This window comes from Canis aureus, chromosome 2, assembly GCF_053574225.1.
Source record: "Canis aureus isolate CA01 chromosome 2, VMU_Caureus_v.1.0, whole genome shotgun sequence".
Lineage (NCBI taxonomy): Eukaryota > Metazoa > Chordata > Mammalia > Carnivora > Canidae > Canis > Canis aureus.
This window is the reverse complement of record NC_135612.1, coordinates 69,820,722-69,835,783: the sequence shown is the minus strand read 5'-3', so window position 1 is coordinate 69,835,783 and position 15,062 is coordinate 69,820,722. Positions and strand designations below refer to the sequence as shown.

Sequence of the window (15,062 nt, the reverse complement as noted above, 5' to 3'; positions counted from 1 at the left end):
GGGTTCCTATTTTATATCCACAGTGCTTCACAGTCTCCAAAATTTTAGCACTCATTACCTCATTCAAACCTCAGAACCTGACTTGTGATGTGGGTACTATTTCTATTTTTAATTTTATAGATAAGGAAGCTTGAGACTCAGCCAAGTGAAGAGACCTGTTAATCATGCAGCTTGAATGCAGTGACCATACTGGAGCTCAGACCTCCTGACTCTAAGCCATGTGCATCTCCTCTTCTTCAGGGGACCAATAAAGGAGTTTAGATTCTTACTGGGGCTGATGAGGCAACAAGAACTGGTGGGGACAATTACCTGAAAAATCTCCTTTTTCATAGGTAAAAGAAACATGGTTTTGTGTAACTAATGCAAACAAGAATATGCAAATGCCATTGCAGAATATATGCATGGTGTATATAATATATAATTATGCAGAGGCTTTGCATTTAGAAATTGTATCATTCAACTGTTTTACTGTCTAAAACACTTCAGCAAATTGTGATGATTCCAACTTGCTGAAAAATGGTGATCATCTTTTTTTTTTTTAAATTTAAATTCAAGTTAGTTAACATATAATGTATTATTAGTTTCAGGATAGAGTTTAGTGATTCATCAGTTGCATATACACCCAGTGCTCATTACGTTACGTGCCCTCCTTAATGTCCTTCACCCAATTAGTCCACCCCCCCCATTCACCTCCAACAACCCTCAGTTTGTTTCTGATCGTTAAGAGTGTCCTAAGCTGATCATCTTTTGCACCTATGAGGTTTTAGCTGTTCTACTTTTTACCTAGTCAAAATTTCTTTAAGCCTTTAATGAATTCTTCCATTTTTTAAATGAAGATTTCATGGGGCCATCACATCCAACTTTTATGGACATGAATAAGATATGTTTGTTTCATTTTTTGTCAATACTTTGACAAGGAAATGTTTAAAATCATGCTACAGATTTTGCGAGAAGACATTGTCTATTTCAGGCTTGGTTGTATCTCTTGCCTGTGAACATGAAGTGCAATCCTCTCCTTAAAACAACTCTTTCTCTTGCTTCTTTCCTACCAGTGTGGTTGAGTGTCCTACATTAAATGATATCTCCTGGCCCCTCTGCACCAGGTTGGGTAGGTGAGAGCCCAGCTGAAAACTGGCATTCTTTTGCTAGGACTGCAAATCTCCATTGAACTTCTGGTCCTCTCCATGTTCTGTTCTAGATGTTGGCAGGATGAATAAAACCCAGCCCCTGCTCTCAAAGAACTTGCAGTTAGGTGAGAGACTGAAAATAAACAGGCAAGTTGGTGAATGAACAAATTAAAGATATACATAAGTGGTTTGTGGAGAAAGCTGGTAATATGCAGGAGTTGATCATAATAAAAAACTCACCTAGTGCTTGCCATAGGTCACCATATATTTACGTATATTAGCTCTTCTGGTCCTTGTTATAACTCTGTGAAGTAGGTTACCATCTTGTAGGTGGGGAAACTGAGGCATGGAATAGCAGTAGCATGAGGTCACCCCTTAGGTATGGAGGTTGAGATTTGAATCCAGGCAGACTGGCTCATATACTTAGTTGCCATCTTTTACCATTGCAGCTGGTGGTCAGGGAAGAAGGACTGGTTAGCCAGTTAGACAAAGTGGGAAGCAGATTCTACGCAGACAGAATTGCCTATTCAGAGGCAGAGGGGACTGGGAAGGAGACCTATAGCTTGATGCCTGTGGCACACAAGTGTGAAGACTCATATGCCAAAGGTAATACTAGACACGTCAGCATATTTATCTTGCCCCTTCCAGGTAAAGACTTCCCTGTTGTGTTCTGAAGACAATAAGAAGCCACTGAAGAATTTTATGCAGAGAAATGTCACGATCTGATTTCCATTTTCCATGAGGTCATTTGGAGGAGGTGTGAAGGAGAGTACCTAGAATGTCTCGTAAAGTATCTAGAGTATCTGGTACCTAGAAAAGTATATATTTAGAGAAGAGAGAGGGAACCCAAAGCAAAGAGACCAGTGGGGAGACTCACAATTGTCTAGGATCTAGGGTTCAGAAAGATAGTATGGTCAGGAAGGGCCAAGTGCCCAATATGGACTGGAAGGCTTAGAACTGATGGGCTAGGCAGGTGAAGAGGGAGATTCTAAGGACTGTGGCCAGGTTGGATGGGTCTATAGGAACATATACAATGGGGCAGGAAGGAGGAAGATAGCCCTATTTTGGAGGGCTAGAGTTGCTTGAAGGTACATATGCCTGGTATGATGCATGCACATTTTGGATGAATATGGTGGGGATCAGCACCTGGAGGGAGGGACTGAGAGGTGGCACTCTGCATAGAAGTGACTGGAGGCTTCTCACAGTGGTGTTTAGTGATATGACAACTGGCTATTTTTCAAGAAAGGAGGTGCTATAGGAGTTTGTGAAGCAGCCCAAGTCCTTTTAACACCATCCACTTGCACCACTATTTCTTGGATATGAGTCTGGAATTCTGCTTCCAGTCATGTTTTACTCTTGAATTGTGAAAGTTATTAACCCTAATTGAATTATTATTTAACAAAATGCCTAGAATAGTGCCTGGAATGTGGTCTTTGCTGTTCGAGTACTTATTAAGTAAAATAAATAAATGCACTCCCATCTAGATGGCAGCTGAACTTTTTCTTCTTGCTGGGTACACATTAAGCCTTGGGCAGGAAACAGAGAGAGAAGCCTGGGAGAAGCCCATCATATAAATGGGCTAAAGAAGACTGTTAGAAGGACCATCCAGAGACTAAAAGAACATCAGCAAAAGCTCATGTCACATCATCACCCCTTCAAGGAGGAGATGTCAACAGGAACAGAACCCAGGTGACAGAACAAATAAGTTAAAGATGGCAAGTGATTTATTAGGTTTGGAATCCACCTCAAAGACAAGAGTTGGCACATGGCTTGTGGGATTATCAGTGATAATAATAGAAATGTTTATCTTGTGGGCTGGCTGCATTCAGCTTTGAACCAGGAGCCACAGTCATTAACTATACCACTAGCCCACATGTTGTAGGTTGTTACTTTCCATTCCATTAAGTGTTTCAATGATATCCTTTACCGATCACCTAATATGTGCCAAACAAGACAGACAACATCTTATAGAAGAGATATATGTTTATATGTATGTCGAATGTGTAAAGATGACTAGCCTATGTCCCCTGCTATCTGCTCTCACACTTCTTGCCTGAAGTCCATTTGCTTTCTGGAATTCTGCACTTCTTAGTATAATTGATGGAGAGAGACACAGAAACTATCCAGCTCCCCTAGTTAGACTGTAAGCTCCAAAAGAGCAATGTTGTCTGGGTCTGCACATCCAAGTGTCTAAGTGCCTGGCACATAAACACATACAGAATAATTATCACAATTTCAGGAAATGCAATGAAGAGATAGTACAATGTTCTTTGAGATTATATAATGGGGGCTTTTATAAAATGAGGGAATGACCACCAATATTTGTAGTAGCAATGTCCATAATAGTCAAACCATGGAAAGAGCACAGATAGATGGATGGATAAAGAAGATATTTATATATATATATAAATATATATAAATATTCATTGTATAAATATTATAAGTAATATATATTATATTATAATAATATATATAAATATTCATTGAAACACTTAATTAAATGGAAAGTAACAACCTACAACATGTGGGCTAGTGGTATAGTTAATGACTGTGGCTCCTGGTTCAAAGCTGAATGTGCCAGCCTACAAGATAAACATTTTGATTATTATCACTGATAATCCCATAAGGCATGTGCCAACTCTTGTCTTTGAGGTGGATTCCAAACCTAATAAATCTTGCCATCTTTAACACACACACACACACACACACACACACACACACATATATTTATATATAGTGGAATATTGCTCAGCCATCAAAAAGAATGAAATCTTGCCATTTGAAGCAACATGGATGGAGCTAGAGGGTATTATGCTGAGCAAAATTAGTCAGAGAAAGACAATTATATGATTTCACTCATGTGTGGGATTTAAGAAATAAAACAGGATCATAGGGGAAGGGAGTGAAAAATAAAATAAGCAGAAAGGGAGACAAACCATAAGAGACTCTCAACTATAGGAAACAAACTGAGAATTGCTGGAGGGGAGATGGGGGGGATGGGGTAACTGAGTGTTGGGCATTAAGGAGGGCACTTGATGTAATTAGCACTGGATGTTAAATACAACTGATGAACCACTAAGTTCTACCTCTGAAACTAATGTTACACTATATGTTAATTAACTGAATTACAATGCAATAAAAAAAGTAAAATCAGGGGTGACCAGAGAATAAGTCCCTGAGGAAATAATAGTGTAAATGAGATTTGCAGAAAGAAGAGGGAGGTAGCTAGAGTGAGGGGAGCATTCTAGGGAGCAGGGTGGTAGAAGACCCTCAGGTGAACAGAGTTAGCTATGTTCCATCTTTCTCATGTCAAATAGTAGTTTTCTTTAAGTTTCCATAAAATGCCACTTCAGGAAATCATGTTTTCTGTTTTGTAAAATGACTCATAAAAGAGCTATTTTGTTGTCATTGGCATTAAAAATAAATTCAGAATAAAATAACTTGGAACCATGCTTATTTTCATCCTTGATTTTTTTTATATGAAATGATGGAACTGCAAGTTTAATTTTTCTTTGGCTGTTTTAAAAATGAACTTTTTTTTCCTTCCTGGCTGATGTCAGCTGCCTACCCTGAGTCCCTGGGGATGGTGTTACCTCAGCTCTCTTCCCTCCCTCCCTTGATCAGCCATACTCTGGAGAAGATCCATGTCCATCCTCCACGCTGGGCAGGGACAAGCTGCTAGGGCAGCACGCCCACTCTTGTTTCCAGATATGACATATTTGCTCAGAGCAGCTGGTGTAGGTGGAGCTTCCATACACATGGGGTCCAGCCTCCCTGTGCCTGACTTTCCAGACACTCTACTTCCTGGCTGTGGAATTGGGGAAGGGTTAAGTCTCTGAAGTTCAGAGCCCTGAACTGGGAAAAATAAATGACAGGATTACATAAAGTGTCTAGTGAAATGTCTGTCACACAGTCAGTTTGCAGTACATATAAACTAAAACAGACCTACTCCCTACTAGATTTCCTGCCTTTCCTAAATTCATCGCTAAATGTGTCCATCTGGACTTGAGACTCCTTGGTCCCAAGAAGAATGGAAGGAATTCCCAGTAAATTTAACCAGATGAACACGAGGTCAGGGCTATATGCTTGATCAATAGAAATGCTTCTGGGGTCAGAAATCAGGGCTTCCTAAATCAGATGTTATTTGCCACATAGGTTTATTCTTGAACATTAGTCCATGGCGGGGGTGGGAGGAGGCTGGATGAGAGGCTTAGGGAGGAGAGGCTGAACTCTGATGAATAGAAGACTCTGTGGAACAACACTGTCCTTGGTGGAGTCAAGGGCTCCAGTGCCTCAGTGGAACCACGGTGGTCAGTGAGGTATCTAAGCATAGAGAAAACAGGATGGTTTGGCTTAAGTGTGGGAAGTGGGTGCAGATGAAGTGCCTCCCTGAAGCAAAGAACAAGGTGGAGGGAATGGGGTCTGAAGGCGGAAATTCCTACCAAAATTGTAGAGAAAGAATTGAACACAACAGATGTTTACATGTTAGGACCCATTTGTCCTTCCTCAGTTGGTAGGATCTTGGGAAATACTGGTTACAGGACGTCAGAAGTCCAAGCTTGGTCTCACTGGGCTAAAATTCAGGTGAGGCAGGGCTACGTTCCTTTTGGAGGTTCTATAGGAGAATCTAAGTTCTAGCCTTATCAGCTTCTAGAGGCTGCCCCGGTTCCTTGGCTCATGGCCCCTCCTGCATCTTCAGAGTCAGCCGGACTGGGTTGAGTTTTCTCAAGTTGTATCCCTATGACCCTCTCTCCAGCTTCCCTCTTCTACAATGAATGACCCTGTCACTACACTGGGCCCACCAAGATTATCTAGGATACTTTAAGGTCAACTGATGAACAACCTCATTCAATCTGCAACCTTAATTCCCCTTCGCTGCATAACACAACAAACACATTTACAGTTGCTGGGAATGAGGACTGTCATCATTGGCACTGTCACACAAAACCAAATGTACTGTTTACATTGGGTGAGGGGTACTGGACTAGTTTCAGAAACCATAGACTCTGGTTTTGGCATCACTGTTCATGAACTACGTGATCTAGCAAGCCATTTTGTTGGATGGCTACCTGTTTCTTCACCCATGGATGAGCAGCCCTGTCTGGAGACAGAGCGAGTGTGAGAAGAGGAGGAAGCAGGAATGGGGTGGATCTGTGATAATGTCTTGCTCTATCCTCTAGAGAGGTTAACATAATTGCATATGGATTAAAGATATTTCAGATATTTCCTGCGAAACGGGAAGAATGTGAGAAACAGGTATAGTGGGATGCCCGCTTGCCTCAAAATCTCAGAGTTCTAGACCAAGAGTTTCTTGGGGCAGGTCGCCCCTTTTCTGCTTCTCATCTGGGTCTTCCATAGAAAAGTCATGTAGAGTCATGTAGAGTCTGAACTCTACAGCACCTCCAGTGCTCTCCCAGGGGTTGTGGATTCTATTACTATAAACTCAAAGCCAAAGGGGCCCACTTGCGGGACACTTAGAAACCATCCTGGATTTGTTTCTGTGTTGAGCTGACTCCACACAGAAGTTACCAGCCAAGGGCTACAGGCCAGGACTCCCTAGTTTATGAGCAGGATGCCACCATAAACACTAGGGTTTCAGTGGGCAAGGGGAAGACTCCATTTCAATCCCTCCTGAGGCATCTGAAAATATCCAGAGTCTGGAATCAGTTAAGGGGACCCAATGGGGAAGAGGACAATTTGTGTCATCTATACATCTCCTATGGATGTCATGGGCTGTCCCATTCATTTTCCTCATTTGATCTCTCCTCCAAATCTTTTAATTACAGAGGAAGGTTTTTGTTATTAACTTTGTACAGGTAAAAGAAAGTGAAGCCCACATTACCCAGTTGGCTATTGACAAGGTCAAGGCACTATGCATCTCCTTTCCAAGGTCTCTGAGCTGTCACTTCTAGTGCCAAGGATTACAGGTTTGCTAAGAGCACAGCAAAATTCACTCATTCATTAAGGGGATAGGGGAGGAAATGAGACCTGGTTGTCACCTTCAAGCATCTTATAGCAAATTGATAGGGAAGTGATGGCAGTACAGTTCAGCATGGGTCCCCAGCAGAAAGTGTAGGGTGTGCTTAGATCTGAGGAAGTTGCCTGAGCCTGTATGGAGAAGGTTAGCAGTTTCCCAGGGAGGAAATGATACTTGACTTGAACACTAAAGGCAAAGTAGGCCTTCAGTGGACAAAGATGGGATGCAGGGTTTCCAGGCAGCACAACAGAGGGGAGAGACGCCTTGGCACTGCCCGAGAAGAGTAGGCAGTTCCCTCTGATGGGAAGGGTGGCAGGAGGGAGCCTGGCACAGTGGACAGCACTCAGTGCTGATGTCAGAGACACCTGGGCTCAAAGCCCATCTGTGTCACTTATGGTTACTATTCCATCTTTCTGTGCACAGGGGATTTTACATCTGGAAGCAGAAAAATGATTCTGTATCATTTCAGGATGGTTATATTAGATAATAGGAAGATTAGCTAACATAGTATTTATTATTTCCAGACACTAGTCTAAGTGTCTTATACCTATTAATTTTTCTTAAGTTTTCATTTTGGATACTACTATTTTTTTCTTCTAAGATAAGGAATCTAAATGCAGAAATATAAGTAACTTGTTTAAGATTACATGCTAAGAGGAAGAATCAGAATTCAGATGTAGCTGTACTTTTTATCAAGGTTTGTTGATAAAAAAAGCACCAACATATAATAAGCACCAACATATAATAAGCACCTGGCAGGGCAGACGGGGTGTTGTTGAGCAGAGGAGGTGGGCAGAGGCCCAATCATGAAGGCCTTTGTTGTGAGAGCTCAAGGGAGGGTGGTGTGACTTGTCAGATATTCATTTTAAGATGATCACTCTGGTGGCCATATACAGGAAGGCTTGGACTGGATAAGATGGAATATTGTCTTTGCAGGATATTGGAAAAATTTTAAGTTTTTTCAAAGAGATTCAAGAGCCCTTATTCCTAGACTTTAGAATGTCACAGAAAGAAGTCACAGTGTAACAGATTAAAGGAGGAGAGACCAAGATTTTACTCTGCACTGCCACAATGCCATGGGGACCACTTCTATGATTATGTTGTAAAGCTGTCTTTCCAGAGTTTTCCTATGCAATAAATATGCCTATTAAAAAGCCTGGCTTAACAAATCAGTTTGGATGAACATAGGAAACAGCATTAAAATACTCTACTTAACCAAGATATTCAATAGTTTTAATAAGTAAGCTTCATATTAATAAGATTCCCTTAATCTTGGATAGTGGTATGGTGCCAGACAGGAATCAGGAATTTTGAAATTGAGACTTATTCAATTCAATTCAATACAAGACTGTATTCCCCTTTATAAAATACAATACTCAGGAGACTCAAAAAATCTTGTTCACTGGAAGGTATTTTACATAAAATATCTATGAAGCTGATTGTTGAGTACCACTATAATACCTAATAGCTAAATATGTCCAGACACCGTACTCATAGAATTTTCTTGTTTAATCATTAGAACTTTCATATGAGGGTAGTATGATTACTATTGCTACTTTATAGGTGAAGAAATGTGAGTCCTCAGGAGATTAAATCATTTTCCCATGACCTCACAGCTAATTTCAAACTTGAATTTTTCTGATCCTGAAACTCCTATTTCTGAGTTTGATGATATTGGTAGATTGATAGCAAAAGAGGCCATAATTCTCATCCCTTGTTGAAGGTGGGCCCTTGGAATGCGATTTCCCTGCTAATCCCAAGTGGTGAAATCTACTACCCTGCCCCCCACAAGTCTAGGCTGTTTTAAGACTTGCCTTGCCAGTAGACTGAGGTAGAAGATGAATGTGCTGGTTTGAAGCTCAGGCCTCAAAAAAACTTGGATCCTTTCTTTAGCTCTCTTGGAACCATATCAAGTAGCCCACTGGCTCAGTAAGCTCAAGCTGCTGTAACAAAATACTGAGGACCGGAGTTCTTTAACAACAGGCATTTATATCTCACAGTTTTGGAGGCTGGAAGTCTGAGATCCAGGTGCTGTCTGATTTGGTTCTTAATGAGGGCCCTATTCCTGGATTGCAGATGACATATATGTCTTCATATGGTAGAGTGAAAGGGGTCTGGTCTCTTCCTTCTCTTAGAAGGACACTAATCTCATCATGGAGTTTCACCTTCTAATTCCATCACGTTGGGGGTTAGGGCTTCAACACTTGAATTTATGGGGGCCATAACAGGCATAAATAATACCAGCCTAAATTGTGGAAGATGGGGGACACATGGTCTGGTAACCCCACCACCCCAGCTGCCAATGCAGACATGTGAGGGAGGTCAGTCAGTCATCATAACACATTCCTGGTGATGTCACCGATGCAAGCATGAATGCAGCTCACATCAATGCAGTGTGGCCTAGATCAGAACTGCCCTGCCACCCCAATCCTCCAACTCACAAGCTCAGTAAATGTTTATTAAGTCATTGGATTGGAGTTTGTTTGTTATGTCGCATCACTGATGACTGATATGGTAACCATTTGGCTTATTATCTAGACTGGATCATTTCTGAAAGACAATAAGTGAAAAAGTGTTACCCCAGGTCTCCCTCTCTCTGGGAATTGTAAGTCAAGAAAGTGCAAAGATTGATGCTCTGGTGAATAGCTGCCCCTTGGGTTTCTGAGAAGAGGTGTGAGGCATAAGGAGTGCATGCTTCTCTGTGCTACTTGGTCTGAGGGCAATGAATAATCAGGATGGACAGGTATGAGGGACTGACTTGTGCTGGGGTGGCTACCCAGCTTCCTGATAGGAGAATGAAAGTGAAGCTGGTCAGAATGATGATGAGGAGGGGAAAATGATGGGCTATAGAAACACTTGTAAAGAAGTGAAGGGGCACCAGACTGTTCTATGCATTTATTTGGCACATGTTCCTTAGCATAGTCCTTCTAATAACAAGAACTAATGTGTATTGGGCACTGATTGTGTGCCAAGTGCTGTTCTAGCCGATTTGAAGGTTTTAACTCAGTAGTCCATCCTTCCAATACCTCCTTGAGGCAGGTGGTATCCTATCCTCATTTTATGACCAAAGACACTGTTGCTCTGGAGATGAGGGACCTTGACTGAGGAGGTGAACTCACTGCATCTTGGAAATGTATTTAACCCCAGAGTCAGGTTGCTTTCTCTCTTGAACCGCTCAATGCCTCTCAGACATATAGGGTAAGTACTATGAGAGAGTGGCATGCTGTCTCCCTTTACACTGCACTGTCACCTTCCTCAAGCTCCCAGTCTGTCTTAGTAATTTTTTTATATGGTCCTCTTCACATATTCTCTGCTGATAAAAGCCAAATGATTGAGTTGCTAAGAGAGAATCATCATCAAGTAGTCAGGTAGGAGAGTTGATTTGCTTTGACTGTGACACCAGATTCTATAAGGATGTCTTCTTCTGGGCCTGAGGTCTTTGACTATTAATATAGGGTGAGTGATACCATAGCCCAAAGGTCAATCTTGGCCTCATGCGTGGTTTCCAGCTCAAGGTGTGAAGGTCCTAGCCTCTCTGCAAAGAGGAAACTCTGTAGCCCAAGGTAATAAATTCTGAACCTGTGGGCAACGTACTCTCCTTTCTCTAAAGGTGTGAGCTGGTGGTCAAACCCATGTCTGAAACCCTAAAGCATCCTTGTTCTTAACTGCTTCATTGCACTGATGTTGTGGTCTTTAGGGTCAACAAGACCACTGAGCTTCTTTAATGCAGTGCAGGGCCTGGTTTTCTACATGAACACAAGAACCATTGGTTTCTCTTAGGAAAAAAAAAAAAAAAACTCCCTGACTGATCATTAATCTCTTAATCTCATAGAAGACCTCCTAGCCTAATACTTGTTGAGTCACAAAACAGTCTCTCCCAAAGAATAACTGCCAAATAGTTTTTAAATATAAAAGTATATATAAATCCATAAAACAAGATGTCTCAGAGAGTCTTGGAAACACATAATGCTTATATTTTTTCAACAACTCTTTTTGTTTTGAAATATTGGTTGAATTACATTTTAAAAAGGTAAGATATTTTTATTCTCTTTCAGTTTTTAAAAATTTCAAACACTGAGACCTCTGACTCTTTCCTGGCCCTTGCAAAGTGGAGAAATCTGCCAGTTAGGCAGTTGGCCTCATTGCAGTTCTCCTGCTCAGAATCTGGGTGACTTGACTTTATCAATACATGTTCTGCACTCCAGATCATCATCTTTACTAAAGGAAGGAATTGAAGTGGATTATTTCTAATGTCCTTTCCAATGCCAGCCATTTTCTGAGGTATTTACAAAAAAGTGCTCCAAACCAGTTCTGTGATGTGTCCCATGAAAAGATTTGAAACTGGAAGTAGTTTCAGAAACACTCTTGGGGATTCCAGAGGTCCATTAGCATATTTAACAGAAAGTTGGCTGAGGCACCAGGAGACAATGGTTATCACCTTTCAAAGAAAGTACTAGATTATATGCAGAAAGTTCAAAGTTAGATGATCAAAAGCTAGTTGGATGTCACACCACATAAGGGTATCAAAAAGGTAGCAAGGTGGAGAATGGGAAAAAAAATTTTGAATATATATTTTTGGAAAATGCATTGCTGAACTATGAGAGCCTTATACTTCACAAAGAAGAAAGGGAGGAGTTAGGTGCTCACCACCTCACACCTAGTAGGGGGTGGTCTTTGGCAGGACCACTCAGAGAATTTTGTGTAAGTCCTCTGCAATGGGAGGGAGGGTGGTCAGAGTGTTCTGGAATCTGAGTCTTCTTTGACAAATCTCAAGTTAAGAGCTGATTAGCTGCAACATGCATGAGCTGGAAGGGGGGGGGGTGCTGGGAGTGGGTGTTGGCTGTGCTGGATATCATGTACTTCAAGAATTTCTCTGTAGAAAAGATAGGTCAGTGAGTATTTTCCTAGACAACATGAGTGTCAGGAGCAAGAGAGAGCACTGGTATGGAGTCATCTTAGCTCCTGAGCAAGATGGCACCCAGAAGGGTGAATGACTTCAGTGAAAAGAAGGTACAGAAGGTAGAAGAAAAGCCAGAGGAAGATGGAGGCATCATCCACATCAGAGAACTGCAGGGACAGATGGCTAAGAACAGGCACAAGGGTGATGTCTCTGAGGTTGACCGTCTTTTGGATACCTCAAGGTCCTCATTAGAACTGCCAAACCCAGACCACCAACTCACAGCATTATTGGGCAAAAAATAACTTTCCTGTCAAACTCTCTTTTTCTTCTTCATCCACATGCTTCAAATCTATGCAGGTAGACTCTGAGGGGAGTGGTAGGAGAAAGTGCTAGTAAGGAGAAATAGCAAAAGCCACCTAGCCCCTCCTTGACTGCAGCCTCCCCACTGAGGGTGGGAGAGGAGCTTAGACTCTAAATCAAGGTTGAGATTTTATTTTTTAAATGAGACATACACTTTTTTGGTGTATTTTTGTTTTTAAAATTAGAAATACACTTTTTACATAGTAAAGCAAGATTGTACTTGGGACTTAGCTGACTGGAATGTTTTGTGTTACTTTTTTTTTTTTAAGATTTTATTTATTTCTTCATGAGAGACACACAGAGAGAAGCAGAGACATAGGAAGAGGGAGAAGCAGACTCCCTGTAGGGAGCCCCATGTGGGACTCCATCCCAGGACCCCAGGATCAGGACCTGACCCAAAGGCAGATGCTCAACCACTGAACCACCCATGTATCACTATTTTGTGTTACTTAAGAGAAACTAGAGGCAAGGCCATGAAAAATAGAATCTTCCAGTACATACTTAGATATGTGTTGTTCAAAGGGCTATATATTTTCTTTCAGATCGGTATGCAGAGAGTTATTATTTTGATTTACACAAATTGCAGATTCAAAAATCAGGATAAGCAGCTGGTATAAAAACAGCCTTAGGCCCTTAGATCTCTTTTAATCTAAAGTGTTTTAGGTAACACATTCATAGTGGGGTATGTATGTGTCTGTGTGTGTTGGGGGGCATTATTTCCATATTAACGGTGACATATTCCAGATCTCAATGGAGAAGTCATCCTCATTACCAAAATTTCATTTTTAATCTTTGTCAAATTATCAATTCTGATTTTTGATTTAGTAGTTATGGTCAATGCAGCTAAAGAATATTGAAAACTATTGGTAATAGGTAAGGGATTAGTTTTCTTTTTTATGTTCAGACATTTTCTTTTAATTCACTTATATGCCCTAAGATTTTTTTCTTTGCCTTAAATCAACATTCCTGTTCAGTTTCAGTATCCGTAATAAAGCAGCCATGTAATTTTTATGACTATGTTGCATTTTTTAAATGCAAAAAAAAAAAAAGAAACCAACCAAAACAATGAATTGCCTGAAATACATTCAATTAAAGATCAAACCCATATCCCTGCCTTTACATAATATCAAAGTGGATCTTTTAGATCCTTGCTATTTAAATGTAGCCAGTGCACCAGCAGCATCAGGTAAATCTGAGACTTTGTCAGAAATATACAATACAAATGCTTGTTTTAGACCTACTGTGTTGGAATCACTATGCCCATTAGAGTTGAGAAGCGCTCTTTTAGATAGCCATACTGAGCATGAGATTTATTGCCTGTGTGCTTAACTAGATTTTGCGGCACCCACCCTACACTGTCATCTTGGAAAAGATAAAAGCAGAACTGGGTTTAATCCAGCTACTTTGTTTGTGATGGGTGTGACCTCAGGCAATTCATTTAGCTTCCTAAATCCAGTTTTTCATTTAAAAAATGTGGGTAATATTCTTTACCATGACTCTGCGAAGTAGGACATAGTTAGAATAATATCATCCATAATGGATCTGGTGTATTACTGGGTTCATATCAACAGTCAACCACTTTCCAACAGGATAATAGTAAACCCATCACTGTAAAAATAACACTTAATTTCTCTTCTTTGTTTCCTTCTTCCTCTTTTTTTTTTTTTTTTTTTTTTTGCTTTAACTTCTGCTTGTTTGGCAATCTCAGCCATCCAGAGAATAACTAAAGAATATTGAATTGTTTAAATTATTTAGTGATACTAAAATTATAAAAACCACCATGAGTCAAATCCCCTCCCTGTCGCATGGTAAGAAAGACCCTGTGTCCTCAATGCAAGCGTTTGGCTCTTGATCTACACACAACTCTGCCAGGCATGGTATTCTCATTTCCAATCCCCCAAAAAACTATAAGCAGGAGTTAAGGATGTGGTAATGGCATCTGTGAAAAAGAGCATTGGGAGCTTGCCGTTCCCTGGCAGAAAGAAAGTAAAGCTGCTCAAGCAGCTTAGAATTAGGATCTGAGTCATCAAGAAGTGAATTCCTTTCCTGAGTCTCTACTGTTTGAAAAGGTAGTGAAGTATTTTTTTTTAATGGTATCTAACCAAAACTTGAGCATGCAAGATTATTTTTAAAATTGAGATTTCTGAGTGAATGCCACCAAATAGAGGTTTCAGCAATATTAAATAAAAAATAAGCAGTTTTTATCTGAATTAATTCTCAAGAGGTTTCTTCTTTATAAGTAGCAATGCTAACACTCTCCTCGCTCAGGAAAACTTCTATGATTTTGTCCCCTCTTCTCCTGCTGACTTTTTGTTTGGTCTGAGATTTGGAATTCTGTTAAAGTCAAGTAAATAGGTTATTAAGAAATATATAAATGTGTCAGTTGGGGCCAAATGTGAACAATGTAATATTTCTATAGGAACCTTGAAAAATGCCTTGAGACTTCTCGTTCTGGGAAAATGGAAGAGATGTACTTTGACCAGTTTTTTCCAGGTCAACTAAACACCTTAGACATGTTAACAAAGGTATATGGAAACTCTAAAATGTGGGGAAATGGTTGACTGGCTGAAGACTTCTAGACCACCAAAAGAAATAAGATGATGAGTCTCTGATTTTTTTTTTTTTTTTTTTTTTTTTGCTTCACATGTCCCAACAGCTCAGAAATGCCAACAGGCACTAATAAAGACAGCTTCATCAA

The 15,062-nt window shown here is 40.5% G+C and overlaps 1 protein-coding gene and 1 long non-coding RNA gene across 6 annotated transcripts in view; one reads left to right on the top strand and one right to left on the bottom strand.

The window, feature by feature from the left end:
• Positions 1 to 4,567, top strand: part of LOC144301350 (uncharacterized) — a 51,569-nt gene extending 47,002 nt beyond the window's left edge. For 3 of the 4 annotated variants that reach the window (XR_013368183.1, XR_013368171.1, XR_013368180.1), the window contains 3 exons: positions 121 to 332; positions 1,053 to 1,252; positions 1,776 to 4,567. This is a non-coding gene — a long non-coding RNA (uncharacterized LOC144301350). The remainder of the gene's footprint in view (positions 1 to 120; positions 333 to 1,052; positions 1,253 to 1,775) is intronic. The other variant, XR_013368172.1, reaches the window with a different exon arrangement.
• Positions 1 to 15,062, bottom strand: part of CLNK (cytokine dependent hematopoietic cell linker) — a 202,878-nt gene that overhangs the window by 168,918 nt on the left and 18,898 nt on the right. The gene's annotated exons all lie outside the window — the stretch shown is intronic.